The following is a 22,613-nucleotide window of genomic DNA, read 5'->3' as shown; positions in this document are numbered from 1 at the left end:
CCACATCCTCACTTCATCACTGTCTATCAGGTGTGATAGTGGTCAAGCGTTTGCCTATAGTGAATAAAAAACCTGAGACATATACGGTATATCGTAGATGTATTAAATTGATTCAAAAAACGACCCAAGGGAATTGTTTTAGGTATACATAGTTTACTTAATTTATTGATATCTAATATTGAGTTAAAAGTAAAAATACTTTTTAAAGTAATTAAGTAAAAGCTTTTTAATGTTCTAAAAAGGATTGAAACTTAGTCTATCTAGGCTATTTCACCAATAATGCTATTAGAAAATTTCAGTACTCACCTTTCATCTCCACCATCAGGCATCAGTAATTGTTTTTTATTAGCTCGAAAGCGAGTTAATAAAATACAATTACTTTCGATGCATGATTTCTAAAACTATTTTGAAGAAAATATAAAAAAAATAGATTTTATGCTTTGACGGAAGATTTTTTACACCTTCATTGCCTGTTATCTCCCAAAGCCAACATGATCCAAACGTTTGGGCACAAAACCCATAGAAGCTTTTAGCTTTTATAAAATAACGAAGATCTGGCACGTGCTGGCTCGTAGTCCAATACTTCTACGTGATTCTGAGAAAAAGGGTATTGACAGACGGACAACGAAAATATGATCCTACTAGAGGATGCCCGCGGCTTCGCCCGCGTGGATTTTGTTTTTTAAATCCTGTAGGAACTCTTCGACTTTCCGGGATAAAAAGTAGCCTATGTCCTTCCCCGGGATGTACCTCAAGTCTGTACCAAATTTCATTAAAATCGGTTCAGCGGTTGGGCCGTGAAAACGTAGCAGACAGACAGACAGACAGACACACTTTCGCATTTATAATATTAGTATGGATAAGAGATCCTTTTATCCCTTGGAGGTAAGGAACCTTAAAAATTATCCACAATCTCTTGCAGCACATCAGCACAGCACTGTTTATCCATGTCAGTTACCACCCTACCCCGTAAATTACACCAGTCCGCTTCGCCTCCGCTTTCATACACAAAATGCTAACCAGCGAGCGGACAAAAGAGTTTTTATGGACTAATAATTACAATATTCATGACGCTTGCAGCTGCGACTCGTCGCGAATTGTTCATATATCGGTTTAATGACCATTTGTTACCACTGCCACCGTTAGGTTTTCTTTTACTACTCTATTTTTAACCCCCGACCCAAAAAAGAGCGGTGTTATAACTTTGACGTGTGTATGTGTGTATCTGTCTGTGGCATCGCAGCTCCTAAACTAATGAACCGATTTTAATTTAGTTTTTTTTTTGTTTCAAAGGTGGCTTGATCGAGATTGTTTTTCTTAGCTATAATCCTAGAAAATCGGTCAGCCGTTTGAAAGTTATCAGCTCTTTTCTAATTACTGTAACCTTCACTTGTCGGGGTTGTTATAAATTTTTGATTTACACTTGTTGATACTTATTTTTGTTTTCCTCTTAACTAGAAACAGTACTAATCGCAATTTTTTACAATCTTTTTATTAGGGTTCCGTTCTTGAAGGATTCCAACGTCCATCCGTCCGTCCGTCTGTCTCTCAGCGGGCTGTAACTCGTGAACCCACCACCTGACATGGCCCCACCAACCTCGCCTAAATAAAAGCCTTTATTTCGTCATATTGCTGTACCTATCTAAAAGGAGGCCATACAATTGAAGATTTCTGAAATCGTTCTAACTCGATCACGTTTTTCCGTCCGCGTCCCATTTTGCTCCATAAAATGTACTGCGGCACATTTTTTCGGTCAATAATATATCAATCCACTCGACGCGCCTCGACGTGTGTATGGAGTCTGCGAAAAGAATGATGGATGACGAAATAAAAAGCAATATTCCATATATTACGCGTTGTAAGTAAGTACGCACTGGGTTAATGTGAAAGGTTTTTTTATACCCTTTTCGACATTTTATCCGCCTCATCTAAATAATGATACTTCGGTGATATTGTACGTGGGATGTACCTATTCATATATTTTTAGGGTTCCGTGACCCAAAAGTAACCCTTAGGGTCCATATTTTCCTCTCTATCTCTTCTATCTGCGATCAGTCCTTGGACTATAGACAGATTTGGGATTTTTAATGTTCAAAATGCTTTGCATAGCCAGCCAAGGGACATTCCTTCAAGATGAGTATACTATAAGCTTGCCAATCTTATCCTCTTTAGGCGGATCTTGCTGTTATTGGCATCCAGAAGTTGGATAGGAAATAAAGAAGTTTTATGTGACAGTGACTGACTGACTGACTGACTTATCTATCAAGGCTCGCAATCAATCTAGCAACTTAAAGGATTGGGCTGAAATTTGGCATGCAGATAGCTATTATGACGTATACATCCGCTGAGCAAGTATTTTTGAAAATTCAATTTCTAAAGCGGCAAAACATGGGTTTGAAATTCGTGTAGTCCTCGCGTATGAAGTAGCGGGCATAAGCTAATCACAGTAATATTATAAAAACGAAAGTTTGTGTATATGTATGTGTGATTGTTACTCTTACACGCAAAAACTATTGGACGAATTTGACTATAATTTTGAATGGAGGTTAATTATACCATGGATTAACACATAGGCTACTTTTTAGCCTGGAAAATCAAAGAGCTATATCCACGCGAACGAAATCGCGGGCATCAGCTGGTTAAGTTAATAGGGCGACGACTTAGCGTGTTCTTTAAGCCCTAAGGCACATATCCATGTTCAAACTTCATAACTACATTAAAACAAAATAACACCATCAATTTGCAAGTAAACCTGACATAAAAGCGACAATCAGTAATTTACTAGCGGCTGATATGGTATCAACAAATAGCATCTACACACGGACGACACTTTTACAACTTTACTTAACGTGAACTAACTCAAAATTCAATATTCAACACGACATTTCGGTGTAAACGTCGCGTGACGGGGCTTGGAGGTGTGGAACAAGCCATAAACTTCGAGCTTTATTCAACTTGTTTGAAAATAACAGATCACACTAATATTATAAAGGCGAAAGTTTGTATGTGTGTGTGTGTGTGTGTGTGTGTGTGTGTGTGTGTGTGTGTGTGTGTGTGTGTGTGTGTGTGTGTGTGTGTGTGTGTGTGTGTGTGGGTGTGTGTGTGTGTGTGTGTATGTTTGTTACTCCTTCACGCAAAAACTACTGGACGGATTTGGCTGAAATTCAGAATGGAGATAGATAATATCCTGGATTAATACATAGGCTACTTTTTATCCCGGAAAACCAAAGAGTTCCCACGGGATTTCGAAAAACCTAAATCCACGCGGACGAAGTCGCGGGCGTCAGCTAGTTTTGGTATAAGGATAGAATGTAACGGCTATACTCACGTATTACGGCGCTGCAATGGCTTGTATACAGTATGGCATATTATTGTAAATTGAATACTTGAAAAGAGCAACCGCCGAGTTTCTTGCTGGTTCTTCTCGGTAGGAACGGCATTCCGAACCAGTGGTAGATTATTTTGACGATTCAAAAGTACTTGTAAAAGTCTAACTGAATAAAAATAATTTGAGTTTGAGACCGTTACATTCTATACTTAATACTTATAATGGAAACCACTCACGATAGTTTAAACAGATTTTGATATAAGTACTTTAGTAGCGAAAGTATTAAATGTTACTTACAACTTTTCGAAATCTATAACGCATTATTTTACTACAATTTGCTATTATAGCCAAACTTCCTTTCGCCTTTGCCGTAGTCGGGTGACACATTATAGCTGAAATCGGTGAAATGGATGGGCAAAGTTCATTAATGTGGTTATGAAAAAAATGTTAACAGAAAAAATAATTTTTGAACCCGCTTGATATAATATCTTGTACCGAATCCCCTGTTTTGTTGCGTCATTGATCATCTTCAAAGCTCGTCGCAGCGTTTGGGATATTACTTACGGGAACGTACTGCACATGTTGCTTCGCGAATATGTGAACTCTCAATTTGCAACGTTATTTATCTATCTCATCCGTCTGACTGACATTGATTCTGAATTGTACTGGGGAATTCTGATGTTACATATTTTGACGATAATCGTCATCGTCCTCACCTATGGAGCTGAAATATGGACACAGACAGACGCCCTTGTCAACAAATTCAAAGTCGCTCAGCGATCCATGGATCTATGAGGGAGGGCTATGTTAGGGAGTTTCCCAGAGGGATAAGATCCGAAATGAGGAGATCCGCAGGAGAACCAAGGTCACTGACATAGCCCATATTATTAACAAGCTGAAGTGGCAGTGGGCAGGCCATGCCTGTCATAGATGCGATGGCCGTTGGAGCCGGAAAGTCCTTGAGTGGAGATCACGTATAAGTAAGCGTAGTGTGGGACGCCCTACAGCACGATGGACTGACGATTTAGAGCGGCTGGCGGGAAGTGACTGTATGAAGATGGCTGAGGATAGGGTGTGATGGCCTATGTCCAACAGTGGTCATTCACAGGCTTATGATGATGATGAATCGTAATCGTCATCTTAATCAACCAGCTCACTAAAGAGTGCGGGTCTCCTCTCAGTATGGTGAAGCCTAAGATGGTAGCAGGTTAACTTGGAAGGGGAGTGGCGGTTTTATTACACCCGTACCCCTTATCTGTTTCTACACAAAATCGCTTGGCACGGTTTTGCCAGTAGGGTGGTAACTAGCCATGGCCGTAGCCTCCGGGAATTTACCAAATTACCCCTTCCGGGAATCGAACCTGGAGCCTCTCATTTATAAACACCTCACCACTGCACCAAGGAGGATAAAGATTGCAGATAGATAAAACAAGGCGCAAGGTCAAAGGGTCAGGTACGTATTGTTATCATATTTTTATGAAAAGGTCAGACGTCTGGAGTGTGGACCTACGCAAATACTGAAACCAATCTTGAAGTACCAATATTATGAGCGCTGAAGAACCATCGCTTTGTTCTGCGAAGCCTATTAACTTATTCCAGTGAGTAAACATTCAAAAGAGACAAAAAATCGTAATAGAAAACGCGAGAAAACGGGCCATCACGTTGGTTTCAATTTGATATCCCACTTGGTATCTTTCGTTGAAAATTGAAAACCCAATTACATATTTATGAACACATATTAATTTTTTTTTGGTGATGTAACTAAAAATTCACAGTTTTCGTATTTTTTCCTTTACTTGTGCTATAAGATCTACCTACCTGCCAAATCATGATTCTAGGTCAACGGCAAGTATCCTATAGGTTTTCTTGACTGATTGGCAGACAAACAGACAACGAAGTGATCCCATAAGGGTTCCGTTTTTCCTTTTGAGGTACGGAACCCTATTTACTAAGAATCAAAATATAGTAACAAAACAGCAGCAAGGTACGGCACTAACTTTTCCCGAATAAAGCTCCCGAACACGTAACGCTATACCTACATCACGTCTTCATAAAGTCATGCCAAAATGTGGTAATGTACGCGCGTTGTAGTGATGCGGAAGTAGCCATTCGATGTTATCGATACCAATATTGAATTATTTATTTTACGAGTTTAGGGACGATGCCTACTAGCACAGTTCACGACAGGGGAACTTTTAACAAAACGTCGATGCTTCGACATCACTAGCAGGTGACGAATGTTGCCTGCATTTTTTTTAAGTCACAATGGGCAAGCGCTTGACCATAATCACAACTGATGGGAAGTGATGATGTGGCCTAAGATGAGACGCGTTTACCTACAAGATGCTCATTCACTCTTGTTTGAAAGATACCCGGATTGTAATTGGTAGAAAATACAGATCGCAGAAGAGTATTCCAAACCTTAGTCATGCGTATGAGGAATGATGACGCAAAACTTTTCGTGCGTGTGGATGGAATTTGACGCTAGGTAGGCAATGAAACGACTATTTTTCTTTAATTTCACGTCACCCAAAACCTAATATTGATATATCGTCGATTTAGGATCCAATCGAGAGTTCCCTCACTCTATTTCACTCTGCTACGGGTCAAATCAGAAACTTTTTATGGGACGTCAAAAAGTTCACTTGGGAGGAGTAATTGCAAGTACTATTTTGTAAACAAATAATTCTATTACTTATTAACTAGAGGATGCCCGCGACTTCGTCCGCGTGGATTTAGGTTTTCAAAGATCCCGTGGGAACTGTTTGATTTTGCGGGATAAAATGCCTATGTCAATTACAGGAACGCAAGCTAGCTCGGTACCAAATTTCATACAAATTGGTTAAGCTGATGGGTTTTTAGGAATCCCGTGGGAACTCTTTGATTTTCCGAGATAAAAGTAGCCTATGTCCGTTCCCGGGCTATGAGCTAACCCTGTACCAAATTTCGCCAGAATCGATTACTGTAATCCAGAAACTAGTGGGCCGTGAAAAGGTAGCAGATAGATAGATAAACAGACAGACAAACAGACACACTTTCGCATTTATAATATTAGTATGGATTATCGAAAGCGCGTCACACTCGCATCCCTATGCCCATTATTTTTATGAGCCAACGGAGAAACACGTCAGTAAAGGGATGATGTTTTGACGGGGACGTAAAAAATGGAACAACCGAACGGGTACAGGGGTAGTAGGTACGCGAGGGAAATTTGAGGAAAAGTACAGCCGAAGGAAATTATGTTCTTGTTAGTTAGAGAAAATTACTTAAGGGCATATAGGGATTGTAAGCATCAGAACATAGTGGAGACTTTTTGTTTCACAACAACACTATACTTCACATCACACTATCACACTAATATTATAAAGGTGAAAGTATGTATGTTTGTTACTCCTTCACGCAAAAACCACTAGACGGATTTGGCTGAGGAATGGAGATAAATAATATTCTGGATTAGCACATAGGCTACTTTTTATCCCGGAAAATCAAAGAGTTCCTACGGGATTTTGAAAAACCTAAATCCACGCGGACGAAGTCGAATAATTTCGCAGTCGCAAGGATTATAACATAACCTATTTGGTGCTTTTGCTATCCTAATAGTAAGTAAAGCAATATTTTGCTAAGCGATATGACACAATCAGCGTGTAAAACACATAAGTAAGCGCAACTCCACAACAGTTTATTTAACTTTATCTGAAACACTAAAAAAAAACTAGGAAAAAAAAAGGCTCGCGATCCCATTTTCATACTAATATAGAATAGAAGAAGATGCTATTGAGATGACACAAATGGATTGTATATATAATTAGCTGTTTTACAAAACCACTAGCTGTTGTTTTACAAAACAGCTCCGATTCGTAAAACAGCTTAACGACGATCAACTGGATTATCAGTGCGTTGTGTTGCAATTGCGTTCAGCAATACTGAGTCAGAGTGAACTAGAATGAGGGTCTAGGGAACTCTCGATTTGATCCTAAATCGACGATATGCCAAATATTAGGCTATGGTGACGTAAAATCAAAGAAAAATACGGCTACTTTAGGGCTACCTGCGTCAAATGTACTAACATTTGATGCCTACCAGTAACGTAGAAGCCCCGACGTTTTGTAAGAAGTTCCCTAACTGTACGTGAACTGTAACTGAGTGTTATGACAGCAATAGTCTCCGAGTCTACGATCAATTGCCTGTTCTACTTAATGGAAAGGTAATGCCAAGTTATAATTGAACTTAGTTAAGCTGTTTAATATAACAGAGTTGAAAATCAACTGTAATATGCGCTATTAGATTTTATTACCAGACGCTTAGTTGGTTAAGAAAATACGTAACGAAAATTTCGTCATTGGAACTGAGGGGACCGTAGTAGTCTAGACGGAAAAGAGCTGTTTTACAAAACGACTACGTAGTAGTTTTGTAAAACAGCTGATTATACAATCTGTTTGCGACAGAGACAAACAGTTGCACGTGTGTATGTGCACTTAGAGGGAGTTACGTAAGGGTGTGTAAAGGTTCTATAAAGGGTGTTTGATGTTCTGTGTAGGTTTAGCGAGTTTAGCGTTTCTGTTTATGTTGGAGTATGTGTGGAATGTACGTAGCTTTGTCTTGGATTGCGAGTTATTTTGTGACAAAAATGTAGGACTCTGGCTCTTGAAATTATTATTGTACCCAGTTACATAGTTAATAGTTGGGCTTTTTGGTAAAGATTCGAAACCTATTTAGTGCGTGATAGGTTGAGTGCGGATGTGCGGGGCGTCCCCCGGCATCTTACTCCGATTGCCATCTCAACCTGTCGCGTACTATAGGGAATGAAGGGGGAGGGAGGGATAAAATCTGCGTTACGCAACAAAGGTTCCTTTCAAATAAAATAAAAAATTTAAATCTCGTTGTAATTTGATTCTCACCTTTTTTCAATTTAACCAGGAATCGTGTTACATAGTCCTCGAGGCGAAATGTTTTGTTTGTTTTTATTTCAGAGATGGTTCGTAAAAAATATCGTCACTGGGTGTAAAAAAACCGGCCAAGTGCGAGTGAAGACTCGCGCACCGAGGGTTCCGTACTCGGGTATCTTTTCCGACATTTTACAAGATAAATGAAAAACTGTTATGCATAAAAAATAAAAATAAATAAAAACCTGATTTAGAATGTACAGGTAAAGCCCTTTCATATGATACAACTTTAAAATTGGAAAATACGAATTATTTGTGCATGAACACATTTTAATTTTCTTTGTGATGTAACCACAAATTCACGGTTTTCGAATTTTTTTTTTTACTTGTGCTATAAGACCTATCTACTCGTACCTGCCAAATTTCATAATTCTAGGTCAACGGGAAGTACCATAAAGGTTTTCTTGACAGACACGACAGACGGACAGACATACAGACAACAAAGTGATCCAATAAGGGTTCCGTTTTTCTGTTTGCGGTACGGAACCCTAAAAAAGCTGACTGTGAAGTATTACTCAATACTTTAGAGTCAGCTTTTTTACGCCCAGTGACAGTAACCCTAAGCGATTTTCACGGTATCTGCTTTAACATTTATCAATATAAATTTGACAGATCGCTGACGTTTGTTATCATTATGTCAGGGCCGATATGAGGATATCAATTTTTGATTTATTGCCGATGTATAGTATACTAAGTATATAATAATATGTCGGAAGTTTCTATGTTTCGTCCTCGAAAATACGGATATTAAAAACTCGGACCGAACTCGGATATTGCTTACGCACTAAACCCGATCTCTTATCCACATCCAAGTGGACATCTTTGACGTACGTCTTATGTCCGATTTTAATCCGACGCACATCCGAGATATTTTCACGGATGACGGCAAGAACTCGGATGACGGAAGTCGGAGCTAGTACATAAGCTACCATGCAAATAGTTCAATGACTACTTCGGAACGTATTTTCGCGGATTCGGATCGGATGCAATGCGTAATCACCCTAATTCGGTGGCAAAAAGAAGAGTATGTAGTATATAAGAAGATCTGTGTCATTTCACATGCTTTTTTTGAGGAAAAGTCGTGTTTTTACACATATAGCTGCATGCATAAAAGTCTTACTTTTGTACAAGCAAATTGAATGCTACGTGTTAAAATATTAAAACAAAACTTTTTCCTATCCGAAAACAGCTAAGCATGCTTGTTTCAATCAAATTAACAAACCATTTTCAGCTCCGTGCCACTTTTTCCCCTTAGAAACGTATTTTCGTTCAAATTTCGACAGTCATGAAGGCCTATTTCGATTCGCATGAATAATAGCTTATGGGCCATAAAGAAAATCAGTGATCGCGTGATGTTGGGCAACTTACACGCGCCTTGTGATTAATTCCCGGCTAAAGGTACGCGAGTTACGTGGATGTGGAACGCGTCAGTCGAATTATTGTGATATACGGTTACATAAAACAGTTTCTGGTTAAGAAAATTTACTGCAGACTTGAAAAAGATCAAACTAAACTAATTTTTCTTTCAAAAACGTTGCTTATTCATCATTATCATCATGATGGACCCATTGCCAGCCCACTACTGAGTACGGATCACCTCTCAAAATGAGATACGGTTACATGAAACAGTCTACTGCAGACTGCAAAGTAAACTAATTAACCCCCGGCCCAAAAAGAGGGGTGTTATAACTTTGACCTGTGTATCTGTGTATCTGTCTGTGGCATCGTAGCTCCTAAACTAATGAACCAATTTAATTTAGTTTTTTTTTGGTTTGAAAGGTGGCTTGATCGAGAGTGTTCTTAGCTATAATCCAAGTAAATCGGTTCAGCCTCTTGAAAGTTATCAGCTCTTTTCTATTTACTGTATGTAACCTTCACTTGTCGGGGGTGTTATAAATTTTTAATTTACACTTGTTTTTCTTTGAAAAGACTACTTTGTATTTATAATTACCATCATGATGCCGGCCCACTAGGTACTGGGCACGGGTCCTCCTCTGAACATGAAAAGGTTTAGGCCATAGTCTGCCACGCTGCCCAGTGCAGATTGGCAGACTTCATATACCTTTGAGAATATTATGGAGAACTCTAAGGCATGTAGGTTTCCTCACGGGGGTGATATTTCTTTCGTATCGAGAGGAATGTCAAATGATAAAAATTATGAGTTCATAAATATGAATATGAATACAATATTATTATAATATACCAAGCAACGGAAAATCTTATATTTCAGTATTTATTAAGAGGATTAGTCGGGTTTCAGTTTTGAACTTTATCTTGTATAGACAATTGTATAGATATAAAATACTAATCAATTAACTAAATGCCATTGATATTCGGAAACACTAAAGTTTATTGTTTTTCCTAACAATAGCAATGCCCGTGTGTATCAATTGTTATTTCCCTCCGCCCTTTTATTGGTTATAACCAAGGACTTGGAGAATCTAGATACCGCAAGCCAATTGTCCACGCGTGCCCGAAATTTGAGCCAAGCGCCTATATTATTCTAATAAATACAATTCTCAACAAAATCACAATAGAGAATGAAAAAAAAAATGGAATTGTAGTATCATCGTCATCTGCTTGTGGATTTCCACTGTTGGCCATATACCTTTCCTAAAGAGCGCCACCACACCTGATTTTCAGCCTTCTTCATTCCTTCCCTCAGTCACTTTCCGCCAGCCGCTTTATATCGTCGGTCCATCGTGCTGGAGGGCATCCCACACTATGCTTGCTGATACGCGGTCTCCACTCTTGGAATTTTTGGCTCCAACAGCCATCGCCTATACGACAGGCATGACCTGCCCATTGCCACTTCAGCTTGTGTAGTTTAGGCTATGTTAGTGACCTTGGTTCTCCTGCAGATCTCACGATTTTGGATCTTGTTAGGGAAACTCCTAACATAGCCTCTTTACTCTATCCACAGATAAAAATTAGTTTTTTTTTTAAATTTATTATCAAAACAAAATACATACAAATAAAAGCTTAAACTAAAAACACCGAAAAAACCACAGAGGTCTGGCCTCGGTGCCTAGCTGCAACGAAGGGCTCTCTCTGTTACGCAATCCCATACAGATGGTAGGGATAAAAAACTCAGGCGTTAACCATTTTGAATGGCCAACCAATCACAAACATGTTTTCAAAAAACATTCGTAATTTAATTTGAAAATGGTTTCAGAAACATTCGAAATTCAATTCAAAAACATACGAATACTCGGTACTTCCATTTGTGATTAGATAGTGATTCAAAATTTTTAACACCCGTCTCTTGGAAGCTTTATTATTCCAGCTAACTATAAATGTGCATTTTTGGCGCGAACAACCACTAAATTTTTCATCTCTGTCATTTGTATGGAATTACGTACAGAGAGAGCCCAATACTAACTTGTCTCTGTGGATAGAGTATAGTTGGTTTTCATACTAAACATGCCGCATCTAGCCATTCCAAGTCTATGGTTGAACCGGAGTTCTTTACAAAGGTCGGGGAGGTGGAGCTGTTTCATTTTGTTACTTTCTAAGGGCTATAGGTGTATTCCGGTCTGTTGCTGCCAATTTTATTTACTTTCCTATTTACATTAACCTTTGAATGAAACTTGTTTACGGAGGGCTGTTGAATAAAACGTAAATGGGAACACGATTTGAATACAACTTCTAGTTGACATGGAAACTAATATCACAGGATCACCACCCATATTCCTTTGGACATCACCATATTATAGGTAAATGCCAAAGTGTGCTTGTTTCTTGGTTTGTCCTCTAATCACGCCGCAACAGAGCAATAGATCGCTGTAATTTTTCCTTATAGGCTACGAAAATGAGAGAAACATAGGCTACTTTTTATCTCGGAAAATTAAAGAGTTCCCATGCGATTGTAAAACCTAAATCCACGCGGACGAATTCGCGCGCATCAGCTAGTACTTACTAATATTAGCAATAACCATACTTTGCAATTGTGCTATGTCTACATCTCCTGAGGATGCTCCGGTGTCGAGGCGAAACGTGGATCAGTAATTTGTTGGTGCGTATTGCTTGCTCGGTGGCTGGTGTTTCCTGCATGTTTAGCAGTGGGAGGGCGGGTGGTTCATATCACATGCTGCATGTTGCACCATGCAGATTTGTCTGGTTTAACGGATTATAGCAAATTAAACTTTTGGTTCCTTGTATATCATGGACTTCCGCAAAGTGTAACGCAAAGTCTATACACCATTTGTTTTATTTGTACGGTTTTTGACTGAATAAAGGATATTAATTGTTATTACAAGTGTAAATTAAAAATTTTCAACACCCCCGACAAATCATTTTCAAATAAATAATTATGTATATCTAGGCAACGTCCATCTTGACAGCTTGACATTTGTCAATTGACACTTGAATATTATGAACCTAAGGGTTATCTAACCTTCTTTTCTACAAGAAAACTAGAAAATAGCTGATAACTTTTAAACTGCTGAACCAATTTTTTTGGATTATAGCTAAGAACACTCTCGATCAAGCCACCTTTCAAACAAAAAAAAGTAAATTAAAATCGGTTCATTCGTTTAGGTGCTACGATGCCACAGACAGATACACAGATACACAGATACACAGATACACAGACACACAGATACACACGTCAAACTTATAACACCCCTCTTTTTGGGTCGGGGGTTAAAAATGGAATTTCTTTTTCCGCTTTCACCTGAATAGAGTAACCAATGTATTCACATACAGTTTAGGATTACTGGAAGCTTTGTATCGCAAATATTGCAGATTTCGAGAGCTAATTACGAAATGAATGTCTATCCGGCAGGCAACCGGACCGTAAACACAATCTATAAATTTGAATGTAAGCGAAAAAAAATTCTAGCACAGAATACTTTTAATAGTATACATTCTGGGTACAGAAGAATCAATCCAAAAAGATCGTTTTCTATGCAGGTTGCTTACCAGTCGCTCTACTAATAAAATGTACGGATATTCACCTGGTCACAGTTAGGTTGCGCAACCTATTTGGTTGCGGCATTCGGGATTACCTACTGGTGGCGTAACCACTAATATATGCCAAGAGCTATTTGGTGTTTCTCGTCACTCGACCAGCTGTGCTACCAGGGACCAGGGACCCGTTATATTATGTTGACGAATGCTTGTTACCTTTACTAGAACGATCGGCTTAAAAAAGGATGAACCTGCTACGGTTTTTTTTTTTTAAACCTCCCCCCCCCCCCCCCCCCCCCCAAAAGAGGGGTGTTATAAGTTCGACGTGTGTATTTGTGTATGTTTGTGGCATCGTAGCTTCTAAACGAATGAACCGATTTTAATTTAGTTTTTTTTTGTTTGAAAGGTGGCTTGATCGAGAGTGTTCTTGGCTATCATCCAAGAAAATAGGTTGAAAGTTATCAGCTCTTTTCTAGTTTTTTATAGAGGTTTTTGTGTCGGGGCTTTTTAAATTTTAAGTGATTAGCTCAAGACACCACGATGGCGTGACCGGCGCGGTGGGTGCCACCATGGTATCTTAGTGAGATATTGGCCTAAATCATTAGGACTACACCTTTGACGGTACCGAAACTAGCCACGGCCGAAGCTTCCCAGACTTTAATAATTGCTTTGCGATAATGGGACTTATTAATCTCTACGGATATTGGAGACAAACATCAAAGCGGCCAATTACTTAGCCCAATAAATTAGTACCAGCAAAATATACCCAATACCTAATATTGCCGTGTTCACAAGTTGACATGGACGAAATGGTATTAAAACCGCTAATCGATGACAATATCGAATCCCCTAATAATCCCCTTCACGGCCATATTGGAACCGGCGACCAATTTGGAAATTGATTTCTTTGTAATGCAACTCCAATTCCATTTCAAAGGGATTGAAATTATTTTGTTTAGAAATGTAATCGGCTTTGTATATTGGTGTTTAGATTGTGTTAATTGAAACTATGTTGGTATTGCCAAATTGCTGAATGTACAAGTGTAAATTAAGAATTTATAACAGCCCTGACAAGTGAAGGTTACAGTAACTAGAAAAGAGCTGATAACTTTCAAACGGCTGAACCAATTTTCTTAGATTATAGCTAAGAACACTCTCGATCAAGCCACATTTCAAACAAAAAAAAAAGTAAATTAAAATCGGTTCATTAGTTTAGGAGCTACGATGCCACAGACAGATACACAGATACACACGTCAAACTTATAACACCCCTCTTTTTGGGTCGGGGGTTAAAAATGTAATTTGCTCTTCGAGGCACGGCTCTCTTACTAAAATGGGAATCGAACCATGGACTTCTAGTTTACTAGTCGACAGTAATACAGATTCACAGAAGCGTGGTTTTATAGCCATAGTAACATCTTTCACAATCATTAAACACACATTACAAAACAATAACCCTCAGCCTTCCACACGTAATTAAACCTTAAGTTTAATCACACAAGACTCAAATTCAGTTAATCCCGACCCTTCCATTATCCCTAATCCAGTAAGCGTAGCACTTATTTCACAGGACGTATGAACGGCTTAACAATGGATATACCTACAGTATAAATACATATAAGTAACCCCGTAGTATAGACCCCGCATAACACCGTTCCTTAAAATTTCTTTTTTAAATTATTCAATTCAGTAAATTCATTTTTTTAGATTAAATCTCTCGATAACTTCTATTCCGTTGTGGCCTATGTTCCTCGCGTATGGTTTGGGAGGACATTACAATTTTATTTGTAAAATATTGTTTTTAACCCCAGACCCAAAAAGATGGGTGTTATAAGTTTCACAATTGTATCTGAGTATCTGTGTATCTGTCTGTGGCATCGTAGCTCCTAAACTGATGAACCGATTTTAATTTAGTTTTTTTGTTTGAAAGGTGGCTTGATCGAGAGTGTTCTTAGCTATGATCCAAGAAAATCGGTTCAGCCGTTTGAAAGTTATCAGCTCTTTTCTAGTTACTGTAACCTTCACTTGTCGGGGGTGTTATAAATTAATTTACACTTGTATAATACTTACCTGAATGACGCCTTACAGTATGTTCCACTAAAGCAAAACAAACAATCGAGGAAAAGATGCATCATTGAACAAAAGGCAACAAAGAAGCAAGCGAAACAAGCGATGGCGCAAACTTTGTTTAACTGTCTATTATGAGATATACGCGAACAAAACACTATGCAAATATGTTATGGAGTACTCCTATACGTTGTTACATGCCGGGCAAAAGTTTGTGACGCACTGCGCTTGCAAACTTTGTGGTTCAAGTTACTAACTTCCAAAGTTTTAATTAAAATTTGATATGATTGAACTTTAAAATATTCAGTACTTGCCACCACCTGTTTTGCTAACGTGACTAAACTCGCACACTTAGAATTCCAACGCTTGGAAAATTAGAATGAGAGACTTCGTTTTATTATGAGACTGACTATATCAATACAGGTTTTATGTATGTGAGTTTCTTTATTCCACCATAACTTCCAAATGCCTGAACAGATTTACATATTTGGGGTATCGCTAGATTTTTTACATTATCTCAAGTGAAATTAGCTGGTTATTGAATACAATTCCATAATGGTGGCTGTATGGTGCTACATTAATTAATTATTTTGACTTGATAACCGCCAGATCTGATGCAGTGCAAACCACAGTTGGATTTCTGAAAACTTTTTTAGTTACTTGTTTATCATTTTGTTACGTAACCCTAAAAGAGTAACCGTCTCTACAAAAGGATGACTGAAAAGTTTCGCAAAGGTTAGACAGTGGAAAACTAAATATTGCTGAGAGTATGTCTATATTTTTGTTTACACTGAGGTTAGAAGAGGGAAAGGCCGTTCACCAACTAAAAGGTCTGACCATCTTAAAGAGTCCGATTTGTGCCAGTTCTATACCGTCAGATAGAAGGAAGGCTGACATTTTACCAAGACCACGATCTTCAGTAATGACGGGACAACCGGAGAGAAAGCAAGAGCGTTTTAAGTCAGAAACGCTATCTCTTGTGACTTAAAGCTCGACTTGAGTGACACAATAGGCGCAAATATGCCATGGAATTTATGTTGGATTCCCACAGAACAGACACAATGTATGTGCATTGTAGTGTACTATTACAGATAAGTGAACGTTTTACTTTATTTACAGTTGAGATTTTAATGTCACTTTATTCCATGCAGCAAAGGGACGTTCTTTACAGGAAACAACTTAAATTCAATATTGGATAGAATCAGGCGTTACTTTGCGGAAGTTCATGTTTAGCAAGAAACAGTTAAAAATTATTTTGCTATAATCCGCCAACAGAAAAATTTAAAGCCTAGCCTGTACGGTCAAGCTCACCGATTTTAAATATTGGATAGAATCAGGCGTTACTTTGCGGAATGTTTAGCAAGAAACAGTTAAAAATTATTTCTTATTATTTTTCTGTTGGCGGATTATAGCAAAATAATTTTTAACTGTTTCTTGCTAAACTTAAATTCATTTAAATGATTTTTTTTTATAACAAGTGTAAATTAAAAATTTATAACACCCCCGACAAGTGAAGGCATCTTGACAGCTTGACTTAAATTTGTCAATTGACATAATATTAAGAACCTAACGGTTATCTAACCTTCTTTTCTACAAGAAAACTAGAAAAGAGCTGATAATTCTTAAACGGCTGAACTAATTTTTTTGGATTATAGCTAAGAACACTCTCGATCGAGCCACCTTTCAAACAAAAAAAAAGTAAATTAAAATCGGTTCATTCGTTTAGGCGCTACGATGTCACAGACAGATACACAGATACACAGATACACACGTTAAACTTATAACACCCCTCTTTTTGGGTCGGGGGTTAAAAATAGTGAGCAAACGGGACTGGTAGATCACCTAATGTTAAGTGATTATCGCTGTAATTGCCAATGCGTTGCCGGCCATTCAGGAAATTGTTGATCCGCCCATGTTGTACCTAATCTAGTGGGGACACCGCCAAAGGGAGTTGGTTCCACAGTTTGCATGTGTGTGGAATAAAAATCGGTCGAAGAGCACCAGCTGATATTTTAAAGCAAGTCAAGAAGGAATAGGCAACTTCTAGGCAAGCGCGCTCCATAGGCTGCATCATCACTTGCTAGCAGGTCTGATTGCAGCTAAGCGCTAATAGGCGCTAGTCTGTAAATTAAAAAAAAAAAAGATGAATGAATGAAAAAACAAATAAGAGTCAGATCGAGAGCAGCTTTTTAAATCGCATCAAAAAGTGACATACGCTAACTGACGGAAAATCGTGTAGTATCCAGAATATGGTTTCCCCAATTTTTTCCGTATAAACTAATTGAACATGTCCAGATGTCTTTTCCAGAAATCTCGAAACAGTTTTAGGACATTAATGATGCATTGGTATTTGGCTCATGTATTCTACTTTCCAAGGATATTATGTAGACACGATATTTATTATTTATATTTTCAGGGTTCCGCGTAGTAAAACTAGGAATCCTTTTAGTTATGTCCAATCCGAATGTCCTGTTTCCGTCTGTCCGTCTGCGTTTGAGTTACAAGTTACAACTATTAAAGCGGTAAAGTTAAAATTTGGCAAAACTAAAAATTATAAATCTTTTAAAATTAAAAAAAAAGATTTTTCAGGCTACTTACTTACTAGGCTTACTTTTGGACATAAAAAATGAGAGCCATAATGACATAATATTAAAGCATTCAGATTACACTCTCAAATAATACCTCGTTAAATAGGCATGTTAACATTTAAAAAAAAAGTTACTTGGACAGTTTTCGACAAAAAAAAAATGTATACCGGCAATGTTTTTAACGAATAATATGGTTACGGAACCCTATCCTAGGCCTATTCTGACACGCACTTGACCAGTTTTTCAATACAAAGTAATAAATACAAAGCCAAAACAAAAATATTTAAAGTTGAATTGAGTTTGAACAACCTCCACATCAAACGCTAAACAAATTAAATCGGATATCGGAAAGAGTTTCAAAAACCCTAAACATTTTAAAATGGTTTCATTAAAAGGTCCGTAGACCACAAATTTTAAGCAATCCACTGTTTGAACATAAACTCTAAGAGCTGGCGAACTACATTATTATTTTATTATGCTTCTTCTTAGTTAAAAAAAAATTGTATGCTTGTTATCAGAGTCTTTTTAGCTTAGCACTAAATCTAGTGCTCTCCTTTTCCACAGGGAGCATCATAAAAGGGACAGCAACACACTTAGACCCGTGATCGTATTGTGCGTAAATGAGAAAAACCAAGGGATTAAAACCTTTATTTGCTATTAAAAAAAAAAACAAATCTTTATGGTAGCATGCAGCAGCGACATGCAGCGCCCGCCCTGCCACTGCTAAGCATACAGGAAAAGCCAGCCACCAAGCAAGCCCCGAACCACACTGTCTGTCAGTCGTGTCTGTCAAGAAAAGGTTCTCGACATACATGACACAACGAAGTGATCCTATAAGAGTTCCTTTTTTCCTTTGGAGGTACGGAACCCTAAAAATGGAGGATTTCAGCACAAAAAAAGTTATACCTAGATACTTACCTGAATACATTTACAGTCTTATTCATAAAAATTTGTAGAAGCTTTATTAGCTTGTTATAAGCAAAGTTCTCAAAAACATTATTCATAAACGTTCAATAGTGCTAAAAGTGCTCAATAGCGGCTCCATAACTTATAATAGGCTGCACCCTACTATAAACCCTTATTAAAGAACAAGATGGCCGCCGTCTTGTCTTAACAGCTGATAATTTGTTTGATATACGAGATTGAAGTGAGGTTATTTTGTTTTGGTTGATTGTAGTGTCATTGCATTGTAATTATTATTTAAGTACGTTATTTATTCTGGATTCGAGAGGCTGTGGTAATTGACCAGAGTTGCAAGTTTTAACTGCCATAAGATGCTAGAGACGTCGTAAAGTAGGTACCTAAAAGTTTCTACTTAATTTCGAAGTTTCTTTTCATGTAATCATTCCTTTACATAGGTAATTGAGTTCTTCTAACGTAAGAAATATGGCATTGATGCAGCTCAGAACCTAACTACATAAACCGAGAAGGATTTGGGTAAAAAAAGGGCTGGCTCATTTTTTGCGCAACGGATCAGCCTGGGTGTCCAGCGTGGAAATGCAGCCAGTATTCTTGGCACCATTCCACACGGGCATGATTTGTATAGTAATTAGATAAGGCTAGCTTTAAGTTTTGCTGTAATATTTTCAATTTAAAAAAAAAAGGATTTTATTCCATGAATGTCCAGGTACTGTATCTAACACATACTTTTACCTAATACATGTTTTCTTTAAATAGTATAATAAAATCTAACGCTAATTTCTAAATTCCTTTCTGTTTCCATTTTTAATTAAATAAATCGGAATAAAACTCCGAACGATAATACCTAACTATCCTCCAGAACTCAGACAATAAACCGAAAACAAATGTCACACCTGCGTCACTTCTCTGTGTTGAGCCCAGTTTTTTTGCAATTTTGTCTATGAATTCATCAGAACGACAACATAACAAAGCGAAACTAGCCTATAGCGAGAATTTAGTTGTGAGCGGTTTATTGAACCTTTATGAATAAAGAAAGTTATGAAACGTTTAATAGGCCTAATGAGCATTTTAGCTAATGAACGTTTTAAACCCATAATAAGGGATTTTTATGAATAAGACTGTTAGTTTTAAACAGTTCGTGAAAAAGAAGTCTTGTCCTCCATTTGGATACCATAAGCAACCCTAATTCGGGAAAAGTTTAAAAATAAACACAAGGGTAATTTTAAGATCACCGTTAATCATTTACCCACTCTCGGCTTAGAATAATACATTATAGGGCCGTGGAACTCAGAGGGCCGATAAATTAGGGTCGGTAGTCGTGTGATGTGTTTATTCCACGGAGGGCCTTTCCGGGCCCCTGTAAAAGGGCCCCTGATAAATTTGCTGTTTACGGTTTACCCGCTATTGATACTGGATAATTTTCAAATCGGTCCCTTCGGCTGTACCGCTCGTACTCGTAGATTTACGTAATTTCAGGTTCTTGGGGATTTTTAAGGACCCTTAGTGGACTTAGAGATTTTTTAAGAGCCTCTATTTTATTAATTTATTTTTATTTTTATTCAGATGCAATTTAGCCTTTGACTGCAATCTCACATTCCTGGTGGTAAGTGATGATGCAGTCTAAGATGGAAGCGGGTTAACCTGGAAGGGATATGGCAGTTTTTATTAAACCCCTTTGATTTCTACACGGCATCGAACCGGAACGCTAAATCGCTTGGCGGCACGGCTTTGCTGGTAGGGTGGTAACTAGCCACGGCCGAAATCTCCCACCAGACCAGACTAGTAATTTAGTAACTATAAAATTACAAACCCCTGTCGGGAATGAAACCCGGGAACTTCCCACTTATGAGAATAAGAATAAAATTAAAATGAATTGTGTATCTGTGTATCTGTCTGTGGCATCGTAGCTCCTAAACTAATAAACCGATTATAATTAATTTATTTTTGTTTGAAAGGTGGCTTGATCAAGACTGTTCTTAGCTATAATCCAAGAAAATCGGTTAAGCCGTTTGAAAGTTATCAGCTCTCTTCTAGTTACTGTAACCTTCACTTGTCGGGGGTGTTATAAATTTTTAATTTACACTTGTAAAAGTAAGATAACTATACCAAATGGGGTATCATATTATGAAAGGGCTTCATATTTCTATTATTTACTTCTGAGATAGTTTAGAAAATGCTTCTTAAAAAATAACTGCTATTGGTTCGGGTTGTTATGTTTTAGTTTATTTTCTATTTCCTCGTATATCGGCCATTTATGTCCACGTGGACGTTTCTCATATTGTGTTTGTTTCGGTCTATTTGAGCTAAAGCGTTTGTAGGCCAAGAGATGGTGGCTGTATTTATGAAATAAAAATACACGGAAAAATTGTTAAGTAACGAGTTATGAAACATGGTGATATGATGCTAGAGGTCCTAGAATCATAAAATTTGTTAGGAAGTATTTTTTTTTTTTTAATTATATAGACTAGCGCTTGGCTGCAATCAGACCTGCTAGCAAGTGATGATGCAGCCTAAGATGGAGCGCGCTTGCCTAGAAGTTGCCTATTCACTCTTGACTTGAAAGTACCCATATTATAGGTGGAAGGGAAAACTGACGCCGGAAGGGCGTTCCATATCCTAGCGGTTCGAATTAGGAAAGAGGAAGCAAATCGTATCGTACGTATTCGAGGAATTTCGACTACGTACGGATGCAGACCTTGACGATGCCTGGCAGTACGATGGTAGAAGTATTGTCTTATAGCCCAAATAAATGAAAACCGGTGAATTTGGGATTACATCACCAAACAAATTCAAAAGTGTTATTCCTTGAACTATGGCGCGGGACCCTTTGTGTGCGAGTCCGACTCGTACTTGACAGTTTTCGGAAATATGTGAGTTGAAGATCAAACGCCCAGCTCTTAGACTACGACTGTAACATGTCCCAAGAGCTTATTCGATGAAGTACATCGCAAACTACTTGAATTGCGATTGCGTAGTTACTGTGACAAACTTTGTTCTGAGTTTGAAACTAGAAAAATTCTACTAATAATACGTATTATTATTGTTTTTCGAATTATAACTTGTACCTATTTTAGAGACTTTAACCTTTTATGAGGTGTTCTATCTTGGGCAAGTATCTTTTACTTTTCGGAGTTGTGCGCCTTCTAAACATTTTAAATATCACTTGTTTTAACGGCGAACAAGAACCTGATTATCTAAAGCTCTATGATAATGTTCTCAAAAATGTATAAAGTCTGTCAATCATAGGTACTTGGCCATTCTGATGGATGATAACTATGCCTACTAGAATCAGTGATGCTTAATCAGTTTTGTTAGCACAAATTCCTGAAAGGCCGGCAACGCATTGGCAGTTCCTCTGGTGCTGCAAATATTCATGGGCGGCGGTAGCCACTTAACATCAGGTGATCCGCCGGTTTGCTCGCTATTTTTATTAAAAACTAGCTGATGCCCGCAGCTTCGCCCGCGTGGATTGGTCAGATCCCCTGCAGCATCAGGATTGAGGAGTTGGACTCCAAATTTTTTATGAAACAATGTCGCAAAGTTCCTCAATCGATTAAAAAAGAAATGACGCAAATCGGTTCAGAAATCTCGGAGATTTCGGTGTACATAGGTAGAAAAACACAACTCCCTTTTTGAAAGTCGGTTAAAAAAGTAGCCTATGTTACACCCTGGTCAATTCTCTACTTGCCTGTGAAAATCCCGTCAAAATCGGTTCAGCCGTTCCAAAGATTAGCCTTTTCAAACAGACAGACAGACAGACAGACAAAAATTTTAAAAACGTGTGATTCAGTGTTGGTATCGTTCAAATAACCATATGAGCTTAATATGAGGTAGTTATTTCGAAATTACAGACAG

At 38.0% G+C, this 22,613-nt stretch overlaps 1 protein-coding gene and 1 long non-coding RNA gene across 2 annotated transcripts in view; both read left to right on the top strand.

The window, feature by feature from the left end:
- Positions 1 to 22,613, top strand: part of LOC123875350 (hemicentin-1-like) — a 293,979-nt gene that overhangs the window by 164,916 nt on the left and 106,450 nt on the right. The window lies entirely within an intron of this gene.
- Positions 2,295 to 15,701, top strand: LOC123875356. Its single transcript, XR_006798134.1, has 3 exons — positions 2,295 to 2,416; positions 6,516 to 6,520; positions 15,689 to 15,701. It is a non-coding gene; the product is annotated as an uncharacterized LOC123875356 (long non-coding RNA).

Source organism: Maniola jurtina, chromosome 19 (genome assembly GCF_905333055.1).
Source record: "Maniola jurtina chromosome 19, ilManJurt1.1, whole genome shotgun sequence".
Lineage (NCBI taxonomy): Eukaryota > Metazoa > Arthropoda > Insecta > Lepidoptera > Nymphalidae > Maniola > Maniola jurtina.
This window is presented reverse-complemented; position numbering and strand designations above follow the sequence as displayed.